This window comes from Haliaeetus leucocephalus, unplaced genomic scaffold (assembly GCF_000737465.1).
Source record: "Haliaeetus leucocephalus isolate CR32 unplaced genomic scaffold, Haliaeetus_leucocephalus-4.0 Scaffold251, whole genome shotgun sequence".
NCBI classification, from domain to species: Eukaryota; Metazoa; Chordata; class Aves; order Accipitriformes; family Accipitridae; genus Haliaeetus; species Haliaeetus leucocephalus.
The window spans coordinates 4,416,192-4,441,603 of record NW_010972687.1 but is presented as its reverse complement, the minus strand read 5'-3'; the positions used below and the strand labels follow the sequence as shown (position 1 = coordinate 4,441,603).

The following is a 25,412-nucleotide window of genomic DNA, read 5'->3' as shown; positions in this document are numbered from 1 at the left end:
AAACCATTTAAGCATGTGCTAAACTTTATCTCACACTGAAGTCAATGGTTGAACGTACATAAGTAAGGATGTGTTCATGCATTTTGCAGAATTGGAGCTGACAGGAATGAAGATGAAAGTAATTCTCAGTTGAAACCCTGCTGACTGTTTCCATCTCTCTGTCCTCCTTATGTAAGGGGGTGGAAGGAACAACAACCAAAGAAGTCCTTACTTCCGGATTTTAGATCCTCCCATTCATCCAGAAACACGGGTTTTGGGGCTCTTTCTCCACACACTATGGACAGCTGTTGTTCCGCATAAAACTGTACAACACAGCAGTTTGGTCATGGGGGTTTCAGTGCGCACCTCCCTAGGTTTATTTTATAGCTACTATGAGGAATGTGTACCAAGAAATTAGCATTTACATTGTGCAACTTCTGTTCCATCACTATTACCAAATTTCTTCTTTTCCTTAACTTACTACACCACAAACTTCTGATAACGATTAGGAAGACTTAACCACAGAAGTTAAGCTGTGGTTGTTGCCCAAGTCACATGAGAGAACATTTCTCCCTGCTGGGACACTCAGGTCATCCTCTCCACTTCTCTAAAATTTCCAATTCTTGTCAACAGCAGCTCAGATTAATGAGTGGTAGAATTTGCAAAAACCTTCCATCTTTTTGATTGGTAATTGTTAATTACCTTCTAAGTACACTGAGTGGAAATAAAAATTTTAGAAAAAAGTTAGTGCTGAACACAGCCTAGGCCTTTCCCATTTGCCTGCCTGCCTCCCGCTCTCTCTCTCTCCCCAACAGTATAAAATAGGTAGATAAGGACTTCCCAACCTAAGCAAATACATCTTAAAATACATTCACTGATTTACCTTTAAAGCAAATCATTAGTAAATGACACAAATTAACAATGTTATTTTTGCTCTGAAGGGACAACACATGTTAAGACATTTGGAGACAGCAGTGGCAGTAGGCACAGAAGACCTTAAAATAAAGGCGAAGCAGAAATGCAACATTAAATGAACTGATGGCTTGAAAAATGTATTTGTTTACTGCAACGATAGGAGCATAGTCTTTTGCAAAAGATTTTAATAGTGTGCTCCTATTACATTTATATTCATTTACAGTTTGGGAAGCAGTAGCTTGTAATGTGAATTCAATTCATTATTTCTCAACTTCACCCTACAGAAAGCAATTTGCTTTAAAACGAAGAAAAATAATCACCAGTAAACTACAAATTAGAGTGGTGTCTAAAGAATTAAACTACTGCACTTATTTAAATAGAAATATTTATTTTCATAAATTTGAAACCATACAGTTTCATTTTTCACAATCTAGTTAGCTATGTGCTATAGATACCATTTTAATCTTTGATTTCACTGCTTAATAAAGTAATAAATTAAAGCTCCCTACTAGAATGATAAAGTAGCTAATTATCACTAGCACATAAAGGATGAGCACCACATCGGGCATCGGGGCAATGCACACTGCTTAATAGTTTATTACTTCAAAGACGGATCAGACCTGATACCAACATGAAAAGATCTTGCTGCGGTATCTCACCTGGTATTAGGAGAAAAACAGAGATAACTCACCTATGGAAAGCAGGCAGAATCTCATTTCCCAAACTGAAAATTGGCCAGCGTACTAGGGCTAACATTATTTTGCCTCAAGAGTCAATTACTACAGAACAAATCTAAACATTCTCACTTTTGACTGTCCAACCCCTTTCCTCGCATGGAGCCAGACAATCCATACCCCTGCAGTACTAGCCTCTCTTCCCTTCAACATGTAATGCACCTGACACATAAAGATCTCTGACTTCATGAGATCTCTGGGTGCTGACAGATCTAAATTTATCTCTTATGCTAAGTCACGTACACAGCCAATGAGCTATGGTCTAGACCTTCCTATAGACCTAACACCTACTATTTCCAGTGTGCAAGGGATATCATTATTACCCATACTGAGTTCCCACTACTGTTTGCAACAGCTTTTCAGCCTACACACACTTGTAAGGATCTATCTTCAGTGAGAAATACTGGGATGTAACAATGTCCTCATGGTTTCCCCTGACATCAGATTCCTACATATGATCCTGTACTCACCCACACCTTGGCTCCTGAGTGTGCAACTCTGCATACTCCAACAGAGGCCCTTGTATTTGCAGACTGTGCAAGAAAACCTCCATCAAAGCACACTGTTTAGCTGTCAGACTCTGCCCTGTTCCTTGATTAAAACATTGATGCTCTCCGAACAGCTGCCTTTAAGAAGCTGGAATAGGATAGCTACTTAGAGAAATTAAGTGATTCAGCATTATGACTTGGCAGGCTGTAACTTAATGGGCTGGAGTCCTCATTTTAGTAACTATTAAAATTTACAGAGAAATAAAGTCTTTTCACAGTGCTGTTTTCTTCAATAAAATGTGTTAATCTACTGGAGAGTAGCGTTTTCCTACTAACCAGCACTGAGTTTGCTCACATATAATAATTAGATCAGACATAGGAAAAAATACTCTTTGGTGAAAGTAAGTTATATTTAGTTTCTGTTTTAGCAAAATGTACCTTTTTTCATATTCCGCTTAGGTAGAACACTTTTATTCATGTTAAATACACCACAAAATGCTGACAAAACCCAACTGAACATACACATTTACAGAAAGGCTGAGCACGTTGCCTTGTTCACGTAATTTGCTTAAGTAGAACGGTGTGTTGCCAGTCCTGGACCCACAGTATCTTCTGCACTAGGCTGTAAAGCATGGCATGCTACGCTTCAGTCTCTATTTTGGGCAGTGTGAGCACAGTGCTAACTGAAAAGGTCTCCCGCCACAAGGACCACTGTTTTCTCTCCAACATTGGCAGGGCGCTGCTCCTGGTGGAGTACCAGTGGCACACAGGCGCAAATTAAATGAACATAAAGAGGGCCATGCAAGCCTCTTACGCAGCTGTAAAATTCTCACCAGTAACAGAGCAAACATCAGCTTGCTCGCTGTCTATTTGGGATAATTAATACTTCAAGATGCTAGGAAAAGAAAAAAAAAAAATCACCGTTTTACTACCAGCTTCCACTGGAAGTTACCTGCATTAACATAGATGACTTACACCCCAACATGGCAGAAAAGAAATCAATATGGTCAGATTGCACAGCGATCCAACTGCTCTCAAATCCTGCAAGCCCCAACTCCCCATATGCTAGCTCCTGCAGATGAAGACCTGGCCTGAGCAGACTAAGTGATAATTAAATGAAATCAGTGTTAAAAGTAATGACTAGAGATGACAGGATGAAAAGCCCTCCCACATGATAAAGCTGGTAACTCTTTAAAGCATTCATGAATATGACCATTCCCCAGCGTACCCTTACTACTGTGCCAAAATGATGTATTTGGAGTGTAATAATTAAGACAATAATTCCCAACAAAGTGGGAATTACGAGATAATTGACCATCCTGAAGTATTAAGCAAACTGCAGTAAAAGCCAAGGATGCTCAACGCTAAGGTCAATTATGGTGTAATTATCTGAATGACATTATTGCTGTTATAAAGTCTGTTGAAAGTATAAAAGAAACTATAAAAATGGATACAATATGCATCGCAGGGAAACGACCAGGCAGTAATGCTGCTTGGTTGGCTGGTGCCAATGTTGTAGATGGATGTACCAGTGCCAGAGCTTGGACTCAGGCACTGCCAGGCTTGGGCTTGGAGCACTGGGCTCTCTAAGATAAAATCGTATGCTTAAATCAGAAATGCAATAAAAAAAGGAAATGAGTGCTGCAACTTCTGACATGCAAGGGATGAAACAGAAACTGCTCTGGTGAGTAATGAGTGGTACAAGGTGGGAGAGGTCCCACCAGCGAGCTTGACAGGAGAGGGTGTAAGAAACACTGGGGGCAAAAGGAAGGGGCAGTCCAGCACAGCCCACCGAGACCATGCACCCAGGGAGAAAAACTGTAGCCAAGAACTCTGAAACAGCAAACCTTCTGCATGGCTCTAACCATAAGGCAACACCTACCTGTCTAAAAAAAATGCATTTATTTACATACACTCACAGGCACAGGTACATTACTTTTATTAAACTGAGGGAAATGGTGTGAAACACTGTGGGCTGCTCTACAGAGATCATATGGAGTGTTTGCATTGTGGTTGTGCTCCTGAGGTCACCCACACCTATGCTGCTACCACGCCTTTTTGTTGTTATCATTATTATTGCTATTACTACTACATTACTACTATTGCTACTACTACATCCCAGTATCCACTCCAGCATCACAGATATTGTGCTCTTTGCTTTAATTTTCCAACATCCCCCCTTTGCTGTCCTTACTTAAGCAAGCGGGTTTTCCCTACCATGTCTTTCCCTTTAGGTCTATGCAGTGGATCATGATCAGGCTGACACAGTCAGGCAGTACAGCCTGGAGCACACCTCTTCCAAAATGGCTCACCAAAGGAGGAGAGACTGGTAGCCAAGTATTGTTCCCACATATATCACCAGTCACGGTGAACTTTTAAAATATTTTCACCTCCCCCTTTTCTGACTTGTTTCTCTACTTACCCAAACTGAACCCCAAATTCCACTCAGCCATACCATTTTTTTTTTTTTTTGGCCCAGTCACTGCCTTTCCCTGTAGCTGCATTTTCAGACACCAAACAAAGTCTCAGTAATTGTTAGTGAAAAATTCTACTAACTAGCTAGGAAAGATACAGAACAAAGCTGTTTTTAATATCACATGACCCTGTCTGAGCTAACTGGATTGAGTTTAGTACTCAAGTGTGTGATAATTATTTTTAATACAAACTATGATTAAAATGCAAACTTTGAAGTTTTATATAGCATTTTTACCCACTAATTAACTTCACTAATTGCAAAATTAATGAAGTTAATTAGTGGATAAGTATGTCATAAAAAACATCAAAGTCTAGATGTGCAGTGTTGCTGCAAGAGCAACGCAACGGCCAGGAAGAAGTCCAGAATAAAGAGAATGTGTAGGCTCAGCAGTTAAGTCTTCGAAACACAAGTGTTCTCAAAAGTTTTACGTGCACAGAAGTATAGATATGTACATACATTACATATATGTGTGTATAATTTCTTTAAAAATATGCGTGTAACTGTTTACACTGGGGATCTGCTTGACCTGGTGGTGCCACTGCGATATTTAATCTAAGCTAATTAGAAGCATCAAAGTCTAGATGTTGTGAAGTGGGTGATAAAATGAACAATAAACCACTACGGTTGTACACGTTAATTCCAGTCGTATTTCAACATACACTTATCAATTTGCTGGAAAAGCTAAGCAGGCCACACAGCAGAAGTTGGAGATACCTAGAAATTTTGACGTATAATCCTATCAGCATGTGCTGTTGTTCCTCCGGCCCCTCCTGGTGTACAGGTGCACGGCGGTGGCAAGAAAAGTAGGTGTTTAAAGCAATGGTGAGGGTTGCCGGCTAGCCTTTCACAGACGGATTTTTACAATAAATCCTTTAAAATACAGCTTCTTCAGTAATCACTGGCTGAAGGATACAACACACATAAGGCCTAATCACTACTGACACTGTGAGGGTCAAAGGATGGAGAGAAGAACTGATGCAGCTTAAGTACAAGCAGCGAAGCAGTAGAGGAACACAGCTGTGAGACAAAAAGGAAAGACAGGTTTAGGTTAAAGTATATCTTAGCACAGGCACATGAAGGTAGTGAAATCAAGGTGTGTGGCAAGAATAACAAGCACCCTTTGGTAAGCAAGACAGTTTGAACAAAGGACCTGGTTTCAGCAGGGAACAAAAGAAAAAGAAACAGATGGGCAGGAAAAGGAGTTAAACACTTCTAATAGGTTTACAGAAGCTTCAAAGTTCACAGATTACATTTACCATCAAGTCTACTCTCGTCCACATCTGCCAACACGTAAATATTGAATTTAATTGATGGTAACACAAACATCCTCCCCTTTAATCCAAAGAGCAATTCACCTGATCCACTCTCCATTCACCACCCTGCACTTCAATCTCCTCCCCTTAGAATAGACCCCAAACTAAGACCACATGCTTCAGCACAGAGCAGAGCAGGTAATTTGGACCGAGTGAAAAGATTTGCAAGGTGTTAAGGTACAGATTGCAACTGGTGTAGGCAATACATCGAGTGAGCCCCAGGGCATATGCAGGCTGCAAAGGAATTCTGTCCCTAATGATCCCAGGAAAGAAAAGTGCTCCTGGATAACAAAGGCAGGCGCAAGCTTGGAAATGTTACCAGACACAGAAAACCATGCTGCTGGCATTTTAGAAAATAAATGCCAAAATCCGGGACAAACTGCATGTTGGTCTTCACAGCACACAAACCCCTGAATGTTACTTTAACCAAAATCAGACACACCGAAATGAAGGGGTCAAAGGCCACCGAGTTACAGAGATTCAGAAGAACTGAAGGTAAATATAATCATCTTCTGAAATCTGAGGAACAGCAGTGCCAAGGAAACACGGAACTACAGCTCTCCTCTCCTCAAACATTTATTTGGGGTTCAAATTACTGATCTTTCATGCTATCTCCTTCAGCAGACACCTGAAACAGTCTGAGCAGCTCTAGCAAAACAGAAACAGAAAGAGAGAAGAGCGTATTGGGAGTTAACTAGGGAGAAAGAGCAAGGGAGAGCAGGCAATCACAGGATAAGAAAAAGCTCAACCACCCCGAGCATTCAATGCAGCAATTTAATTGTGGGCTCACCACTATGAAAGGGAGAGAGCAGGATAACCACCAGCCTGCATTACAGGCTTTGATTCAGCCGCATGCCATGACGCAAGGAAAAACAGCAGCGCTCTGTGAGCGTTCTTCAAAAGCCGATGACGGATGCACACAGAAAATTCCCAACATCCAACAAACCTCCAGAATATTAACGCTGATTACATTTTCATAGTGACTAAATTTAAACAGAACACACAAGGTGATTAAGTTAGTTTTTAGAATAGTAAGCAAAACACTAAAGAGGGAATGTTTTATGATAGCCATTAAAGGCTTGTGTCAGTATGCTTTACGCTTAGTTAAAAAATATCTGCAAGAATCACGAAATCCCTCTGAAGAATAACCAGCTTTTGCTTAGAGCCCTCTTTTCAGACCAAGCACCACAGTAAAACTGTTATCCCTTCACTTTGCACAGTGATTAAAATGGACTGTACGGCACTGAGCCAAGCTGAACGCACACGCTTTCCTGCAGTGGCTCAAGCCACAGGGGTTATAAAAATCTCGTCAGTACCAGCAACAGAGGTTAGGAGGTAAAAAATACAAACACCTACGCCCCCCAGATTTTCTATGTTAAAGTGGTAATGATCAGGCTTTAAGCGTTGCCTTCTCTGGGGATAGCTAAGTGGATTCAGTTTTCATGTGACAGGTCCTAACAACTTTCTCCTGGGATTTACGTTCCCTATCTAATTCTTCATTATGACCAGAAGGATGTAGCCTAGCACTACTTAGCCTTTTTTTTATTGCTTTAAAACCACAGAGATCACGTCTGAAGACAGTCCCACGAGGCACTCCGTTTAGCTGCTTTCAATCAGGTACTGTGCCCCAGTGCCCCACATTTTAGTTTTGGTCACATCTAACATAGGCTATATTCACAGCAAAGGCATCAGTTTTGAATTTTCACATTTCTGTTCCTTTCCAATCTATCCATATGTATCAACCCTTCAGGGAAAAACACTTTCATTTTCTTTTCTTCTGCCTGTTTGTCTCTAAAGGATTTTATAGTTGTTTTGCTGCAGAGATGACCTAGGAGATGATAAGAAAACAAAGCAAATTATTGTTTTAACTGAATACTTCACGGATAGATCTGATGATCTCTTTCCACACTTTCTGACTTGTTCCCTCCCTTCCTCCCATTTTTAATCCTATTTGTTCCTGACTTGATCAGTAGCAAAGTGATGGGAAAAGAGGTAGCCTTCAAGAGGCTACCATGATTACAAACAGCACCCTAAAATTCAATACAAACATTCACTCCACATCCCAATGCCTTCAATCAGCAGAAACATGTTCACATGTTTTTCTCAGGTATTAACTAAGAGACTGGCAACTCGCTCATCTCTTCCCCTGTCAGATCTTGTGTGGCTTCTTAAGACTCGATATATTTTATGCTTTTCTAGCACCTACATGATTTAGGAAGCCAGAGCTACTGCTAAGTGCCCAGTGAAAACAGCATTCATTATCCAACTAGTCTCTTAATTGGGCAGGTGGATAAAACATGGCTGGGTACTATTAAATATTTGCAAATTCCAGTTCATGCTGATTCTGAAGCAAACCATTCTCTCAACCATCTATAAAAATACCTTCCAGAAAGAAATCTTTGAGCACTACTGTTCGCCTCCCTGCCCAAATAACATCCAAGCCCATTATATCTGCCTCACTTCATCTACACTCACTTACTTGTGCTCCCAAGACCCTTGTTCAGGAAATTATCCCATTTCCTATTCAGGAAAGCACCCGAGCAGATGCCAGATTTGAGGCACACACTTTGATCTCAGGAAAGCCACAAGGCAGATAAAGAAATCAGAGGAACATACATATGTGCTGAACTTTAGACGCCTACTGCGTGCTACTCTGAATCTGGACCTCAGTCTGCTGAAAAAATAATTGTACCCAGTCTCTTTCTTCAAATCAAGGACTCTGTAAGTGGAACGGATAGAGGAGTGGTGGAAACACAGATCCTGCAGTCAGCCTTAAAGCAGTTACATCAGTATATAATAGCACATTATATGTACAACACCTACTTTGAAGACTGAAAAAATAAAACACATAGTCCTTTCTGCCAGATTTTTAGATGCATTACAATTCCTGAACACCTTACAGCTTTGCCATGAGAAGCAGCAGTAGCTTTTACTTTTCTGGGCCTTTCATTATTTATATTGGACAGGTCACGCTGTTAATTTTTTAAACGTTAAAAGCACAATCAAATACTAACTTCAGGCTAGCTGGAAATGTTTTGATGTCAGCAATGAGCAGCCAATACATTTTTAATTCAGGCTAGAGGAGAGGAAAAGCAAAAATCTCCTTCTTGTACTCCCCCTACACTCTGCCAAGTAGTTAAGTGTGATAACTGGCATGCACACACATGACCTTCTGTTCTATTCAAATGAGTTATCTTAGATAATTTGCAAAGACTGTTCTCTCACTTAAGTACTCATAATATGATCCATCTTTCCCTTTGCTTTTGTTAAGGGAAGACTACAGTAATCCTCCTAAAACAGCATTCTGGCAAATGCTCCTAAATTATGTAATTCACTGGGTTCAACTCTACTGTTACAATCATTTTCAAGGAAGACGGGTATAATACATTATCATTATAACTATACAATCCTGAGCTGAATTTTCCTTGGCTGAATTCCTAACACTTTAATGCTGAAATTGATCTGTTTTAAAAACATCATGTGAAAGGTTTTTAAATACCATACATACTCAAGCTCTTTATTTTAAATGGTTTAGAAATGTGCTGGTGGAAACAGGAAACAAACAGGGGAAAAAAAAAAAAAGTCTTCTGTTCTCTAATCTAGCATTAAGTGCATCTTAAAGAACAACAGGCATGTTTCCAAACAAACTATTGCAGTGTACAAATTACCCAGCAGGGATGGAGATAACAATACCTATGGTGTGGGTTTAGATCTGAGAAGAAGTTGACATTTCATCAAGGTTGTCTAGGAAACCATTTTTAGAATTTATTTATAAAACAAAATGAAAGATGTTTATTTCCATTTGGGATGCCTCTAGAGAATCTGGCAAGTAACAAGTTTATTAAAATGACAAGTTCAAGGTACTTTTCTTGTTGACTGTAAATAACCTCCCTGTGAGCCAATTAAGAGTGTGGAGATCAAAGGCCCAAGCAGCCCTATAAAACCAGGAGTTACATACAGGGTTAAGGGAAAGCCTCCCCAAGCTTCCTCGATATGGAAAATTTCCTCTAGCCACCTTTCACTCAGGTAGTGCAACAGCAAAGACAAGCATTTTTGGACTTGCTTTGGAGTACATTAAAAACCAACATCCATATTTTAATGGACACCTAACCAAGCAGCTTGGTTTTATGCACAGTCAGGAATTATTTTAGTTGTAAAGACTGATCCAGATGAGACTGAAGCAGCTAGAGAGTGAGAAGGCAAAAAGAGGAGCTAGGAAGGATGCATGGGATAACTTGTAAAATGCGTTTCTCAGTTGGGAAGGGTTATTAAATCCCAGACTGCAGGAGTTTGTCAGTGCATTTCTACTCCTTACTAGGTGCCAAGACCGTGACTTTTCAAGGTAAAAGTCAGAAAAGCTAGCAAAGTGTTTCCTAATGCAAGGCTTGACTGCTATGATGATCTCTGCACACACCACCTTCAAATTTGACATCAACATAGGGCACGCTTGTCCTGATGAGTGACTTTATATCGAGTACACGAAGTACTGCCAGCAAGTCTCTAGCTAGAATCTGAGGGGCTGAGTTGGGAGTCACAGCACTGTTTACCAACCAGCATCTCAGCTGCTTGAGCAACAGCAGACTTGGTTTCCTTGCAACACCACCTTGCTTAGTTTCAGTAATTAGCTAAATCCTGCCCTAAGACAGAGAAAATCTTGAATTTTAAAGTGGGTCTTCATTACCGCTTCATACTATGATGGGGACAGATTCTGAACCTGCCCAGTTTGTCCCCCTCCATTTCACTGTCCTTCCTGGCCCCTTACATTACAGGGTGGGAGGTGAAGGAAGGCTTTCAGCATTTGCTGTGACTGCTAAGACCAAAAGACTGCTCATTGTGCATAGACTTTAGTTCTGACAGTAAACGTAAATTTCCATTTAAAGACACCTACAGCACCAGATGGAGCCCTTACAGTGAGAAAGTGTAACAAGCTCTTTCACAGCAGGCACAATTGTATCCGGAGCTCCAGCCTGCAGATGGAAATCCTTCTTCCCTGCCCACATGCTCTCCCCGCAGGGCGCTTTCACTACTGACAAAAATCACATTCCCACATCCACCTCTGGGGCTGCTCCCTCCGCAGCAGCACCGGACGAAGCCTGGGAGAGTCCTCCAGCCGTGCAGCAGCCCACGCCGGGCACCTTGCTAGCTGGCAGTGAACCACCGTGCTGACAATCCTGATCCGCAGCTGACCCATCTTGCTTCACGTACAGAAAGCGGCAGAGCCCTGCTGGCCTGGCCCCGGGGCCAGGGGTAACACGATGGGGAACAGCTCGGGCACGGTGCGGGGCTGTCGGGAGTCACGCTGCTGGTGCACCAGTGGTGTGCTACCACGACGGGTTAGCATTAGCCCCGGGGTTTCGGCAGTGTGCTTCGCGGCATGGTGTATATATGCTGCGTGATGGCTGGTTAGCCCGGGGGGGCCACTGCACACGTGCTCCCCTTGCCATGAGTGTCCCAACAGCGCAGCGGTCTTCCGCCGATTCTGCTGCACCTACCACCCCGTGCCGTACTGAAGGATCCATACCACACGCAAGAGCAATGTAATCGAACCCCAAAGGAGGGCGAAAATGCAACCAAAGCTGCTTTTCTGAAAAACACGTACAGAGTTTAGGTAGTCAACTGGTTTAGCCCAAAAGGATTGAGCTGGCAAACTAGGCCACAAGAGCTACCACCCGAGAGCAGCATGCCTGCACCGGCCATGCACGGGACACAAATCCACTGAGAGGTTTTAAAAGGAAGAATTAGGCAAGAATGGATCACAAGGTAACGCTGATGGCTAGGCAAAAAGCTGAAACTGGGAAGGATGGAAAACGGTGTTTATATTTGGGAAATCTAGGTTCAGTAGTCTGCTCTTCCGTCTGATTGTGTGAAGTCAATTAAGCTTCTTCATGCCTCAGTTCATTATCTATAAAATAGGCAGAAATTCAGAAGCCTAGAGTGCATTTCTTTCCCTTACAGGGTTGTTGTGAGGATTAATGTATTGAAGATTTGGAGGTACTCCAGTATCAGAGGGATGTATCATTAAATATGCTAGACTGAAATGGAAAAAAAAGGGGGGGGGGGGGGAATAATCAGTCTTCCTTGTATCAGCAAAAACACAACTAGATGACTAGAGCAGTCCAACTACTGTAACAGAATGCTTATACTAAACTCCAGAAATTAGTATGTCTACAAATAATAACTTTAGCCCATTGTTAGTTTGCATAAATCTGTATCACACAGACATAGGAAATGTAAAAGAGGAAACACTTCTGCATTGTGTATAAAACTGTCATTGGCTAAATTCACCAGAACCTAAAGCCACTACATCTGAGACATAACTAACTTAATACTCTGAACAAAATTTCAGGAAGAAAATACTGCTGGTGGTGGTTGTTGTTGTTGTTTTTTAAATTACCCATGGGTAACAGAATTAACCAGGAAATGTGCTATCTGCAAGTTTGTCTTTGAAATTATTCTTCTCAAATTAACTTTCTCTATGTGAAATGTGAACAAATCCAGATTTGCAGCTGCCTAATAAACTCAAACCTGTGCTTCAGAATGTGTAAGGCGTTGTCAGAGACAGCCAGATGTCAGATAAACCTCCCTGATTTCAAAAATGCAGAGCCAGTCTTCCCATCGTCATTCCTTTTACTATAACCCACCGAGTACACAACTTTTTATTGCATTGTGCTATGCAGTGTTTGTACTTACAGCACTCCATAAATAAGAAAAACAAACAGGGTGTGTGCTTATCTGATTAAAATCCAATGTAAATTATATGCAAAATAGGTGCAGCCCACTGGCGCATGGCAAGTTGCCAGTAAAGACCTTCTGTGCTGAAGGTTGTGCACCACTGATTTAGGGCATCATCTCCCTGTCACACTTCTACTTTTGTCTCATTATTTTACAGTTTCCTATGCTACATTATTGAATGCTCTTTCCCATCTCTGCTCTTATTCCTACCCAGCCAGTTTACCACTCCATTTTCTTACTATCTGTCACCAGACTATACAAAAAAATCTTGCACCATGATGCATAATCACTTTGTGATTTAGGTGAGCCCAATCCAATCTCAGCCTATACAGTACACCACTTCTCTCTCTCCTTCTTGCTCCTGTGATCATTCAAAACTATTGTTACTCCAATGCAAATTCTTTTCAGAAGCATGTTGTTCCTGCTTCCAGGTCTCAGCTTCCTGAAACTTGTGCCTTCTCCTGGTAAAGCACAGCTTGGGGCCTTTCTGACAGGGCTTACAGGCAAAGCAGATGAGCCTGAAGAGCTAACTCTGTATGACCAAGTGCAGGGGAAAGTGCATTTCACATGAAATCAGAAGACTATCCAAGCTTGATTAAAAAGCATCCAGGCAATGCCGCAGAACATGCATGAGTTATTTTTTCTGAATTCTCGCACAATTTAGATTATCCAAAACTGGATTTCCCAAATGCTGTGCAGACATGATTATGGAATATATTTGTTTTGATTGGGCTTTAAATCCCTATTTTTCAGATTTCTCATTTTTCCTTCATTCAAGGTTGAAATTTGCTGTGAGAATTTCTTTAGCCCCCTGTAGACTTGTTCAGGGTATTCCCCAAAGAGGGAGACAAAAAGAATTGGGGATTCATCATGCACAAGCTGATATTTACAGTAACACCACTACCAGTAAATGTTTGCTGGAAATAGCTTGATATTTCTTCACTTTCTTTTAATATTTGTAGGATTAATAACAAATTCAGGCCCTGATCCCAGAGTATTTAACATCTGGGCAAAATGCTTCTTGCCGACATCCACAGGGCTGTGGTTTGGCACAACAAACACACTGCATGTTACAAGAAACTTTAGCAATGGCAGCAGTAAAAGGCAATTTCTTCCTTATCTCTTTTTGCGCTTCCCTTCTTTTCTTATTGTGAAGAGACTAGGAACAATATGGCAACCATAACAAAGGGGAATAAAGAAAACACTCATGGATGATTGCTCAAAGTGGGTCCATAAATACCACGATTACCTTGCTACTATGCCGTTTGGTTTTAGGACAACTTGAAGCTGCATGATGGCAGGTGACAAAAAATGCCTGCATAAGACAACTTTGGTGCTCCGAAACCCTGCGGGCACCTCAGATACACCAGACGTGCATGCCACAGCAGAGGCAAGGAATACCTTTGTATGCCTTCAGACAGCAATATAAAACAATGTCTCCTCCTTTCATTGCAGTGGTGTCTTCAACCCCTGTGAACTCTGTTTGCCGCTTTCCAGTTGAACTGCACAACACTCTGAGGTTGATTGCTGTAAGAAAACTACAGCCAGAATAACAAATATGAAGCATCTCTCCTGCCTTCCAGATCATACACTAACTTCCTCCATGACCTGCCAAGGTAACCATATTTCACAACACATTAAATGCATTAAGGGTCCCAAGCAAACAATGCTCAGGCACAAAACTCAAGAGCCATAGATGGCTAGAACAAACTTGCAGCTCCTCTAGGGCCAAAACGGCTTTTTCAGCAAAAAGATCCTAACACAGCTCTATTCTTCTGCCTCTATTCTCTGCCATCCCTCAAGACAGACTTGAAAAGAAAGGACAGCTGGCAAAAAAGAAGCAGTGACAAAACCGTTGAGTCAGACAGAGGTAAAAAGGTTAGTCTCTGGGAGCCAGAAACCATAAGGATAGGCATCTTAGACACGTATTTTTAAATGCTTTCTTTCTCTCTCCTTCTTTTCTTCCTGAAAGACTAAATGCAAAATGAAATCATCTTACAGAAGGACAGCTGCTTCCCCCCTGTGCTCAATCATTCCAGTCACACTATGTTGTCCAGTAACCTGCATTGATAATTCCTCATGAATAAAATGCCAACATTATCATCCACAGCTATGTTGTTGACATGCTTTTGCTATTTCACTAAAAATACCATTAATTTTCTGGCTTCACAACAGCTGAGCTACTCCCCATTTGAATATACAAAAGAGTATTTTGTTTAAACCAAATTAAAAGCGTTCCAGTAAATGACTTCAATTTTGCTGGCTATACTACTTAGTGTATACTGTTCTATTTAATCCTCTCTTTCTCAAGTCTACCCCTTCTACTTCCCCCTCCTTTTCTTTCTTTCTTTTTTTTTTTTTTCTTTTTCCTCCCCTTCCCTTTTTATACTTAATCCTTTCATGCCAGGAACTGGATTTGCCCAGCAAGACATCCACAGTCAGAAGGAGCTTCAAAAATGTGGTGCCAAAGAGTTAAGGCAATGGTGAAATTGCCTCCAGTCTGTTTTTATTCACCTGTGTTTGCCAAAACATATTTAGCAGTAAGGAAAGGAGGGAAAAGGGGAGGGGGAAGCACACAAATGCTGAACACACCTTCCATTTCCCATCCAGATAAGTGTCAACATTCCCCATTTAAGTCGGAATGAAAACCACCATTACTGCCAAGCCCTCCTGGCATCTCACCACTTTATTTGTTCCCATTTGTATCTAATGCTTTTGTCAACAGTTCAACAAAAGTCAAAGCAAACAACCCACTACAAACACTGGGGGTAACAGCAACAAGCACGAATCCTTCACAATTATCCAGCCCAGCTGCTCAGTGCCTGTCCAGGCAGCTTTCATTTACAACAGTGTCAACAAAAGGCTGAAACCCAATAACTAGGTGGGTCAATACTACCACTGTAAACCCTCCGGAGAAGGAAATGCTGTTCTCCTGCTTAACTGCTTCAGCAAACATGCAGAATAATTCAGTTAGATAGACAAGTGCTTGCCTAATCATTTGTTGTGTGAATTATTCAAGGCTTTCCCCTCCCCCGTAAACTACTAAACGATGGCTCTTCAAATATTTCTGAGGAACCACCAGATGTCTGACAGGAAAAAAGGAAACATGAGGCAAATTCTGACATAACAGAGGACAATGGTAACTTACGATCTTGGAAAGCGTTAATGCTCAGAGGATTAAGGCCCTCGTACACCTTGCTTCTGGTGTCACTGTACAGAGAGCAAACAGCTTTTAACATACAAGCGCTAAGCACGCATCGGTCTACTAGCTGCCTGATCTTTATACAGCATAATCAAGGCTGCTGCCTACGATTTTTCTTCCTTTTTTTTTTTCACACGAGTTGTAAAAGAGTTCTCTCCAGAGAATATGTAAAATGTGGATAAAAATAAGCACAGTAGTTAGTCAGGTGGATGCAGAGAGAAAACATGCATTTATTCCCACATCGCTCGCTCCCCCCCATGCTCATTTGATCTCTTCTTAATCACCCACCTTAGCGTTTCTTTCTCTGCAGCCACAAGGCGAATGCTCACGTGCTTTTCTCCAGAGGTTTCACGGGGGTTCATGTTTACACTTTCAAAGAGCAAACTAGTCACACTGCCTAGAACCAAGTGCTAAGCATCACGTCTTTTACTTCAATTGCCTCTTTAGTGTGGGAAACAGCCACCTCCAGATGTTTGCTTCCCCGTTTTTGTTGGCTTTTGTCACAACCATATCATTACATTAACATATTCTTTTTAAACTTTAAGTAAACTTTAAGAAAGCGGGCAAATTAGATAACAAGTGGTATTTGTTTTGATTTAATCTCATTATTGGCAAGAACAACCCTGGATATGAACAAATGTTTTTTCCTAAGACCAGTTTACATACACATCACAGTGCAGTGTTGGATGGATACGTATTGTGAGCCAGAACACAGTATCAAATACACTTATAAATATTTTATTTTTGACATCTACAGTAGCAGTTGTGTGTGCTGAATAACTAATATTCCAGAGAGAATCCCTAGCAGTTTTAAGACACAGCAAAACAGTAAGAGAAATTCTGTCTGTATGTCAAATTAAAGCACATATTTTTGTTTTTATAATTAGAATCTGTAACATATTTTGTTTGTAAAACAAGCGGGTTTACAGTGATTGCACTGTAGCAATCTCTGGAGCTGTGTGTTGTCAACATAAAGAGCCTTCTTCAGTCAGAGTTTTCTACCTCTTTCCGTCCAAAACAATTATGAAACACTTGTCTACCAAGTAGCCACAGCTCTGTCGGTTTGTGCTCACTGCGGCTGTTAGTACTCATTTCAGCCCTACTCCACTTGGCGGGAAACTTCAGTTAAATTTACTATTATAAATCAAGTTATTGCTATTTGCAACACTAAGTTCGTTTATCAGTATTAGCAGGACTGTTACAGTCATTAGCAGTATTTGCAAAATGGGTTAAGGTCTGTGGAGACCAAAGGCACAACTGAGAGGTTACTATATACCACAGAAAACATTTGATATCAAAAAGGTTGCAACTTGCACACATTAACTGGGAAAAACGTGTGCAGTGTGATGCTAGATACTCTAAAAGGAACAGGGAAGAGATAGAACACCACACAAAAATGTCTCCTCTTCCTCATCCCCTGGAGCAGGAAGAAGAGTCCAAAAATGGCACCTCCAGCCTTCACCATGGCTGGCGGCAACACAGTTACCAGAAAACCTTCATGAAGCACGCAAAAGTCCTACAGAAGGTCTGCTAAATACTTAACTGCTTTCAAATACCTGTGGTATGATGCAAAGCTTTTAGGCTACCTAGGTGGTGGGCATACAGTGCTTTTAATAAAGGCACCAAACTGACTCTGGACAGGCTGCCTTTACGCTGGAAGCAAGGTGCCTTTGCTACTCTAATGCCACGATGCAACGATGCATCCTGACAGGGCTTTTAGAAAGATACTAGGGAATAGCAGAAAAAGGGTTTCTCTCACCCGACAAGGTTTACTGTACTTGATTTTAAAGGGGTTATTTTAAAATTATTCAGACATTGAATTCCTCTCATATTTTGCAGTATGGGACAGCAAAGCTCATTACAAAATCATATTTGCGGTCATTGCAAGAAACTCTTTTCTTGAAGCAGGGGAGGAAAAGCAAACTATTCACTTCCTCAAGGGCTAAAATGAATTGCAGTTTGGTATTTTTAAAAGAAATAGAGAGGTGGGACAGAAATACAGCATCAACAGGTATGGTTTCAAAAAACATGTTAGGCAGAGACAAGAAATATGAGCACACAGCTATAATTACTGCAAGCCAAATACAATGATTTCCTACTGTCTGGTGTTGTAATATCACAAGACAAAGCTTCATGTTATCTAGGTCAGCACTGGCTTTTGAACTCAGTGCAAGCAATGATTTCTATATAGTCTTGGGCACTTTGTTATTAAAATAAAATGAGCAAAGGACTCAGAAATATGTTGCTGTACCTGCCAGATTTTCTGTTGCGTGTGGTCTGTGCCAAATTCATACCACACACGCCTGCAGACAACCTTTCTTCTGGGGGTAGCTGCAATCGGGAGACACGTCTCCCGGCCCTTCTTCCATACACCCACGCTGCACCTCTGCAGCACACACCAGTTTGACAAAACGGGACACCACCAGCAAAACCAGCGTTATTATTTACTTTGACCTGGCAAGATTAATACAGCAAAGAAAATACTGTATGCCCTCTTTCAAAAAATACAGTGGCTTGAAATACGTCAGCTTCACTGCATGGAGAAGCCGTGACAGACCACTCACCCCATGAACGAAAAAAGGAACAAACTGTGTCGAAATTTTTTCCCTTCTCCCCCTGGCCTCCCCCTCTTACTCATAAGTACACATTAAGGAAACTCCCACAGCTGCATTCACTGCCTCTCGAGAGGCAGAAAAACAGAGGTACAGCTGTGCCTGCTAATATTCGTATGCAAACAAGTAGCATCCGACTGGCTGCGATACCTCACTCAAAAGCACCTCCATACTCTTTGATAAGCTTGCAGCTCAAAAGGAAGCGATACAGAGCAATCTGCCGTCCTCTTAATGCAATTAGCAGATTAAAGCGGCATTTCACTTCCAATACTTCATTAAAACACTGATTGCATCCAGCGTTCGCTGATGATACAACATACACAGTGTTCCCCCTACAGTCCTCCCAGGGACTCGGTGGAAAGCGACGGGGCGAGCCCGGCTCCCACAGCCAGCAGCCGGCACAGCGCCCGGAGCCGGACACGAAATCCGCACCACACTGCGATGCGGTGGGGACAAGGGCGGTGGGAGGCGAGGGGCAAGAAAACCCACACACCTGCACAGGCTCTGGCGGGACGCTAACCAGCCCCGTGCCGCGGCCCTCCGTCATTGCTCCGGCAGGCAGGGGAAACCAGCGTCCCACGGGGTTCTGCATCTCTCAAGCGCAGTCGCGGCTGGGCCTCTTGCCGGGTCGGCTGTCACACTGCTGATTTTTTGTTACACGTCTCCATTTTGCGGTTTGCGCGAGAGCAGCTACCCCTCGACTTCTGTTTCCACTACGGTCCGGTGAGAGTGGAGCACGGGACTGGTGAAGTCCAGTAAAACTGCGGTGTGGACACGAGCGCTTAGTTATGTTTTCCCCTCAGATTGTTTTTTTCACAGCAGACTGAGAAGCCCAGTAACGCCTCAGCTCAGGAGAAGATTTTTTTACTCATTCTCCCGTGCAGCCACAAGCAAGCTAACAGCAAGCATCCCAGCGCAAGTGCCGTCAGGCTGAGTCCCTCCACCGCGGGAAGCGCTGCCGGCAGGGACCCAGCTTCAGCCCCTCTGCCAGGCACTGGGGGCATCCCTGGGGGACCCTCCAGCTCAGCCCCTGCCGCTGCCAGCCGGTGCCAAGGAAAGAACAAACTAAAAAAGATTAATTCACAGATGTTCATGCATTTCACATACAGGGTGCCCTGTGGTCCGTTGCCAGGGCAACGGGAGACCACCGGCGCGCGCTTTATTGGCTTTATGAAGTGCATCTCGGGGGCTATAGTCCGAGAAACGCTGTATGATAATCATCAGGCTTTTCAGAAGCCTTGTTTTGTGTTTATCCACATTTAACCCTCTGAGTGTTATTAAGAGCATCACTATGCACGGCTGGCGCACCGAGGAAAGCAGAGACGGCGAGGGAGGGACACGCACACCATCTCCGCTTCCAGCCTTGAAACCCTGGAAAACTCGTCCTCGGCGCCTGCTCCTGCCTGCCCGGCGTTGGAAGTTTTCGCCCACAGGCTGCAGGTAAGCTGGTCCCCAGGCTGTGGTAGTGCAGGGCTCAGCACAGCGGTGTCTGGGGACAAAACTGACACCGCCAACTGCAAAGGCAGAACAAGTGTCACATTAGACTAACAGACTGCTGATGCCAGGCACAACGTATTTTCTCAGTAACTTCGAAAGGAGAGGGAAAAAAAAAAAAAAAAAAGGCCCACCAACTTCCTAAATACGTTATGAGAAAAAACACACTCTCATTTTAAATCCCAACATGTGATACCAGCAAGGCAGCCACACCGAAACCTTTATCACAGCCCGTCCAAATCTGCGGTCCCTGTGAAAAAGGAAAAGGAAAATCCCATGTCGAGAAGATAGTCGGTCTTGCAGTGCCAAGGGCTACAACATCATCTATAAATTCACAGAAACAAGCTGGAGCGATGCTGCTGGGACTCGGCTGCTCTGCCTCCTCCATTGCCCACTTCCCCTTCTCTCCTTGCTCCAGACCAGCATCGGTCTCCTCCAGCTGTCCTCTCACTGGCTGAGGCAGGGCTGGGATGGAGGGACGGGGGTTAAAATCACAAATGTCACAACGCCCCAAGCAGCAGCAGCAGCAGCAGCAGCCGCCACCATCAAGCACTAATCCAGCAGGAGAGGAGCAGGAGAAAGCGAGGGTGGCAGAGGGGATCAATAGAAGGAACGGCTTGCATTCAGGCTGGCAGGAGAAAGAGCACGCAGAGACAATCATTTCCTGGGAAAAGCTAAAGCCTAACGAGAATTTACTCTGCCTCCTTTATTCAGGCAACCAACCCTTTTGTGGCAGGGGCTTCCTGAGTGACAGGAACCCAGGGCCCCTTAATAGGATTTCCATATTATTTCCAACACCTGCCTAGAAGTTATTTGTTTACATTGAAGCAGGCAAGATTCTCAAATCAGACATCTGCTTCTGGTTCAGGCATATCTTAGGAAACCATCTAGAAAGCAGCTTTGTTGCTATGGAGACATTTTTATTTTCTTCCCTTAGTTGGCTGAAAAACATTAGCATTTCCAATTTTTTGTTCTTCAAAAGGCCAAATGTCGCTCAAGAAAACACAGAACTTTTCAAATTGCTATGCAGAATAGGCTAATCGAGCTTTAGATATTTAATTAATTATTCGACTCAATTAGAGCTGTACCGGAGAGAGGCAGGAGACATGGCGTAACTTTCCCGCAAATTCCCCTCAATGGCCGATTCCTGCTGGCCAGCCTAATTGCTTCTTCCCTCAAAGCGCAGCTAAAACTTTGTAATTCATGATGCACTCAACAATCGTGCATAATAATTTGGGAATCAGTCACACTACTCATTTCCTTCAACTTCTTCTAAAATCAACTTAAGAGACTGACAACACTTTGACTAGGTATAGTGCCAGGGAAGAGACAGGAAAAGCAATACAAATATAAATACAAATATTAACCTACTACTAGCATTCAGTGACTTTAACCAGAGGACAGAAACTTCCAACGCATGTCATCCATACTGCTGATTCCAGAAGGTAATCTGTCCTCCTTCCCTCCCTTTAGCAGATAATCAGCATGCCCAAGGAATCAATTGATTTGCACAAAAATAAGGGATGTTTCAAGTTACTTTGGATCTAAGGGTTTTAAAGACAACTCAAAATCAAAACGTTAAGGGCTCAACACAACAACAAAAAAACGTATCACAGCGCCAACAGAAAGCTCCAAAGCAAAAAGCAGCCATCTAGGTTGTATCCTGCTTTGACAAAAATTGCTAAGTATTGTTTATTTTCTCCCATTACTTTGACTAACACCTATTTAACCCAACCTGTAAATGTGTTCTTCATTCCAGACATGTTCACCATGAGTAAACTGGTGTAAGCCATGAATGCCAGCATCCAAAGTATGATTTTAATCGCACACTTACAATGAGAACTTCAGAAGACATAATAAACAAATTCATTCCCTCCCTTTACTTCTTTTCCTCCCAGCTATTACATTGTCAAAGCCTTTGCACTGGAGAACCTTTCCACCCACCTCCTCACCCCAGCAAACTTCCTCTTCCTACTCTATGAAGTGAAGTCATAATCCTGTGTTATCAACATCACAGTCTGTTGCTATGGAAATAATTAGACATGACTGCTCAGGTTAGAAATTATAGCCCATGTAAGTGTTTGCCTCCTAGGTGAAGAGAGCACCTCGAGAGAGACCATCTGAGTTACCCTAAACCACCAAGTGGCAAAATAAAGTTTCATAGTGAGAAGCACTGCAGGAGTCTGTCCAAATGTGGGCACACTGCCGATTAAGAGTCACCCTGTGGTAACTGGCAAAAAGGTCCATGGTAAGAGACCAGTGTACCGTTAATACACAGAAGCGGGAAAAAAGCTATTGGGTAAAGGAGGTGAAGCCATCAGAAATGGCAGAAGCAGATGATTCTTTGATACCAGAGTACGTGCCGTTACTTTCATACGAATACACTAAATCAAAATTCCCAGACAAGCTCATTAAAAAGGCAAATGATGTGATGCTGAATGAAAGAAACAAATGTAAAACTCGAAGGGGTTGGGGGGTGGGGGCAGCGAGAAAGGAAGAAAAAAAATGCATCAGGGAGATATATACCTGAGGTTCAGTTTCATGTTCTAGAATTCTGTTAAAAACCACAGGGCTTGAATGACATGCTACAAGTCTAGCCATGAAAAGGTTATTAAGGAAAAAAACACCAGTGCCAAAAAATGAGCTCCATAAGATAGACTGAGACAACAAACAGGACCCTGCTAATTAATATTTGTTCTGCTTCAGCAGACAGTTACTGGACGAGACTGCAACAAACAAGCATGTCTCACCCAATCACATCATTAATCCATTCACGTTCACCACCTGAGGACCAGCTATGCCCCACAGATATTTATTCATCTGTTCCACAAACAAACAATTACAACACATTTTCTGGAATTAGGGCACCTGTTACATTCAGCACAGCTTACACGCCCAGAGGCAGATATCAATTAATACTGAAAAAATTACTGTATCGCAAGCCAACAGAAGTTACTCATTATATTTTGATAACACTACTCCCTGAACACTCACAAAGATCAAAACCACAGCTTCTGTGGAGCAAAGTTTAGTTCAAATATGCTCAGCTTAAAACTACTTCATCATTACGGAAAGCAAAATACACGCAATGCCTTGTTTCTGAACGGAGAAAGGCACGAGCAGAATCTATGACGTGAGTGTGAAACGTTTGGATTTTAACAAGCCTGTGAAGTGCTTTTCAGCTGAATGGTGTGAAAGTGGCAAAATAAGAAAATGATCAGGAAATAAATTCTGTAAATTTCTTTAAGTGCGTAACAGATAACTTATGTTTCTTTGGCTCGTTGAATACTTACTGAATGCAAAAACATTTGGCAGGACACTCATGCCACTAGTGGAAGTCTCGTTTAAAAGAAACCTGACAATTAAGACAAAGTCCACAGCAGTACATTACGGCAGTTTATGTGGTGTTCCTTTAACAGCAGAAGAACAAAGTCTGAGCAATGTACATTTGGTAATATCCAAAGTCTTATAATATATGTTGGGCATTTTTGCAAAAGCATTACTCATACAACGTTGTTGGCTTTTTTTTAAGTATCAAATTACAGCTGGAGAAATAAGCAGCTTACTCTTACATACTAAATCAGCAGAGGTCTAAACACTTAATAGTGGCTAACAGCTCGAGAAGCTAAACTGAGAAGCACTGGAGCACCTGCCACCACAACTGTAAATGGAACATGGGAATTGCACCCATCCACTTTCCCTGTATCTGCCCCATGTGTAATTATTAGCCTTCACACAGATTAAGGCAAAAGTAATCTTACTGTTAAACCCACTTGAATTTGCCCTGACACACCTCCAGTTCACCAGCATGTTAGGCAGAAATTCACCCTAAACCTGCATTTGAAATGTTATTTCAGATTCTTTCATTTAAAACTCTCTTTTTTCCACAAGAATCTCAAACAAACTATTTTATTCCTGCCACAAGACTGCAGCTTTTAATTACTGGCAATTGTTGCTGCTGAAACAGTAGCACCCAGCATCAAAATGAACAGTCTCCACCATGTTGACAAGTCTTACTATGGGCATGGTCTCCGCCCCAAGTAATTTACAATTCAGGTGAAAAAAAAAAAGGGGGGGGGGGGCGGGGAAGGCAATGCACCACATGAGTATAAAGAACAACAGAACTGGATTAACAACAGATGCAGTAAAAAGTTACAGGAGTTGAATCCTGTGCACCAGGCAGGGATTCAGAAGAGACTGAGATTCTGGAATAAGCTGCTCAGGGACATCCTGGCTGCCTGGGGCAGGCCCCCAACCCAGCCAGCATCTGGGGGGTCCTTCGCTCCAGCTGCCACAGTGAGAGCCACGGGAAGAGACTGCTAGCGCTGGACTACTTTCTGCCAGGTGGTGCTTTTGCACGCAAAATGCTTCCTTAGCTTCTTCATGGTATGTTTTACAGAAAGGACTTTGTTAGAGGCCAGAGAAACTTTTGCTGCATTTGTCCCAGGGGGGGTACCAGGGCTGGGAAGAACAACGTGCTTCCTGCTTCAGCAGTTCTTGCTGGAGGTAGAAAAATGCTTGCGGGGTGCAATTAGCAAGCAAGAATCCACTGCAGAATAATCCTTTTTTTTTTTTTTTTAAAAGAAGTTTTACTGCTTTGAAAAGGGGACGCACCAAGTCCTCTGTGAAAAGCTGCTCGGTTAACTGCAGAGCTGTTTGTCTTTCTGTCTAAACACATTATATTCCCTCAGAGCCCTTAAGCCAGGGCTGCACTTTGAGCACAGCCCTGGCGCTTGCCACCCTTCCCTTCCCTTTGTCCGCTCCACAGCCTTGCCGCTGCACAAAGAGCGCTCCCATGACCCAGTTTACCGCATCTAGAGTTTTCCCACACTTCAAACTTTGCAAAGGATTCAGAGGACTGAATCCAACACAAAATCAGAGACCTCCCAAAGCCACCCTTCTCCACAGAGCTTGCTGTGCTGATGCTGATCTATTATTTAGAAATAGCTCTTGAACAATCTCGTGTTTACCTGGAAGGTGACTACTCGGTTTCAGTAGCCACGGAACTGCTCACTCAGGGGAGGTGCTGTGAAGGATGCGAGCCCAGTCTGGCTTACCAGGCAGGAAACATCACGTTCAGAAGAGTGATGCAAACTGCCTTTTCCCTGGCCTGAACCAGGACGAGGGTGGGGACCGGCACTGCTAGAGAGAGCAAGTTACACGAAGACAACTGCCCAGCAAATCCAAAGCGTTGGCAGTGGTGGCAAGAAATCAGATGCTTCAGCCAAACTCTTTCCTTTGTAGAAATGGGTAGGGTACCTTCGTTATCTGAATCGTACACTAAAGTGTAAATTTACACTTTATGAGCTATTCTAAAATCTGCCCTGCTTAATAATCTGTATCAGCAAGAAAACACTTTAAAGTGTCTCTCACAATTAAACGCAGGCACAACCTTGTATAAATCAAAATTTTGCTACCATATCAAAACGTTACACTGGGGCTGTATAACATTGCCCATATCCTCATT

At 42.5% G+C, this 25,412-nt stretch overlaps 1 protein-coding gene across 1 annotated transcript in view; it reads right to left on the bottom strand.

The window, feature by feature from the left end:
- TLE4 (transducin-like enhancer of split 4) overlaps nt 1-25,412 on the bottom strand; it is a 98,757-nt gene that overhangs the window by 15,387 nt on the left and 57,958 nt on the right. The window lies entirely within an intron of this gene.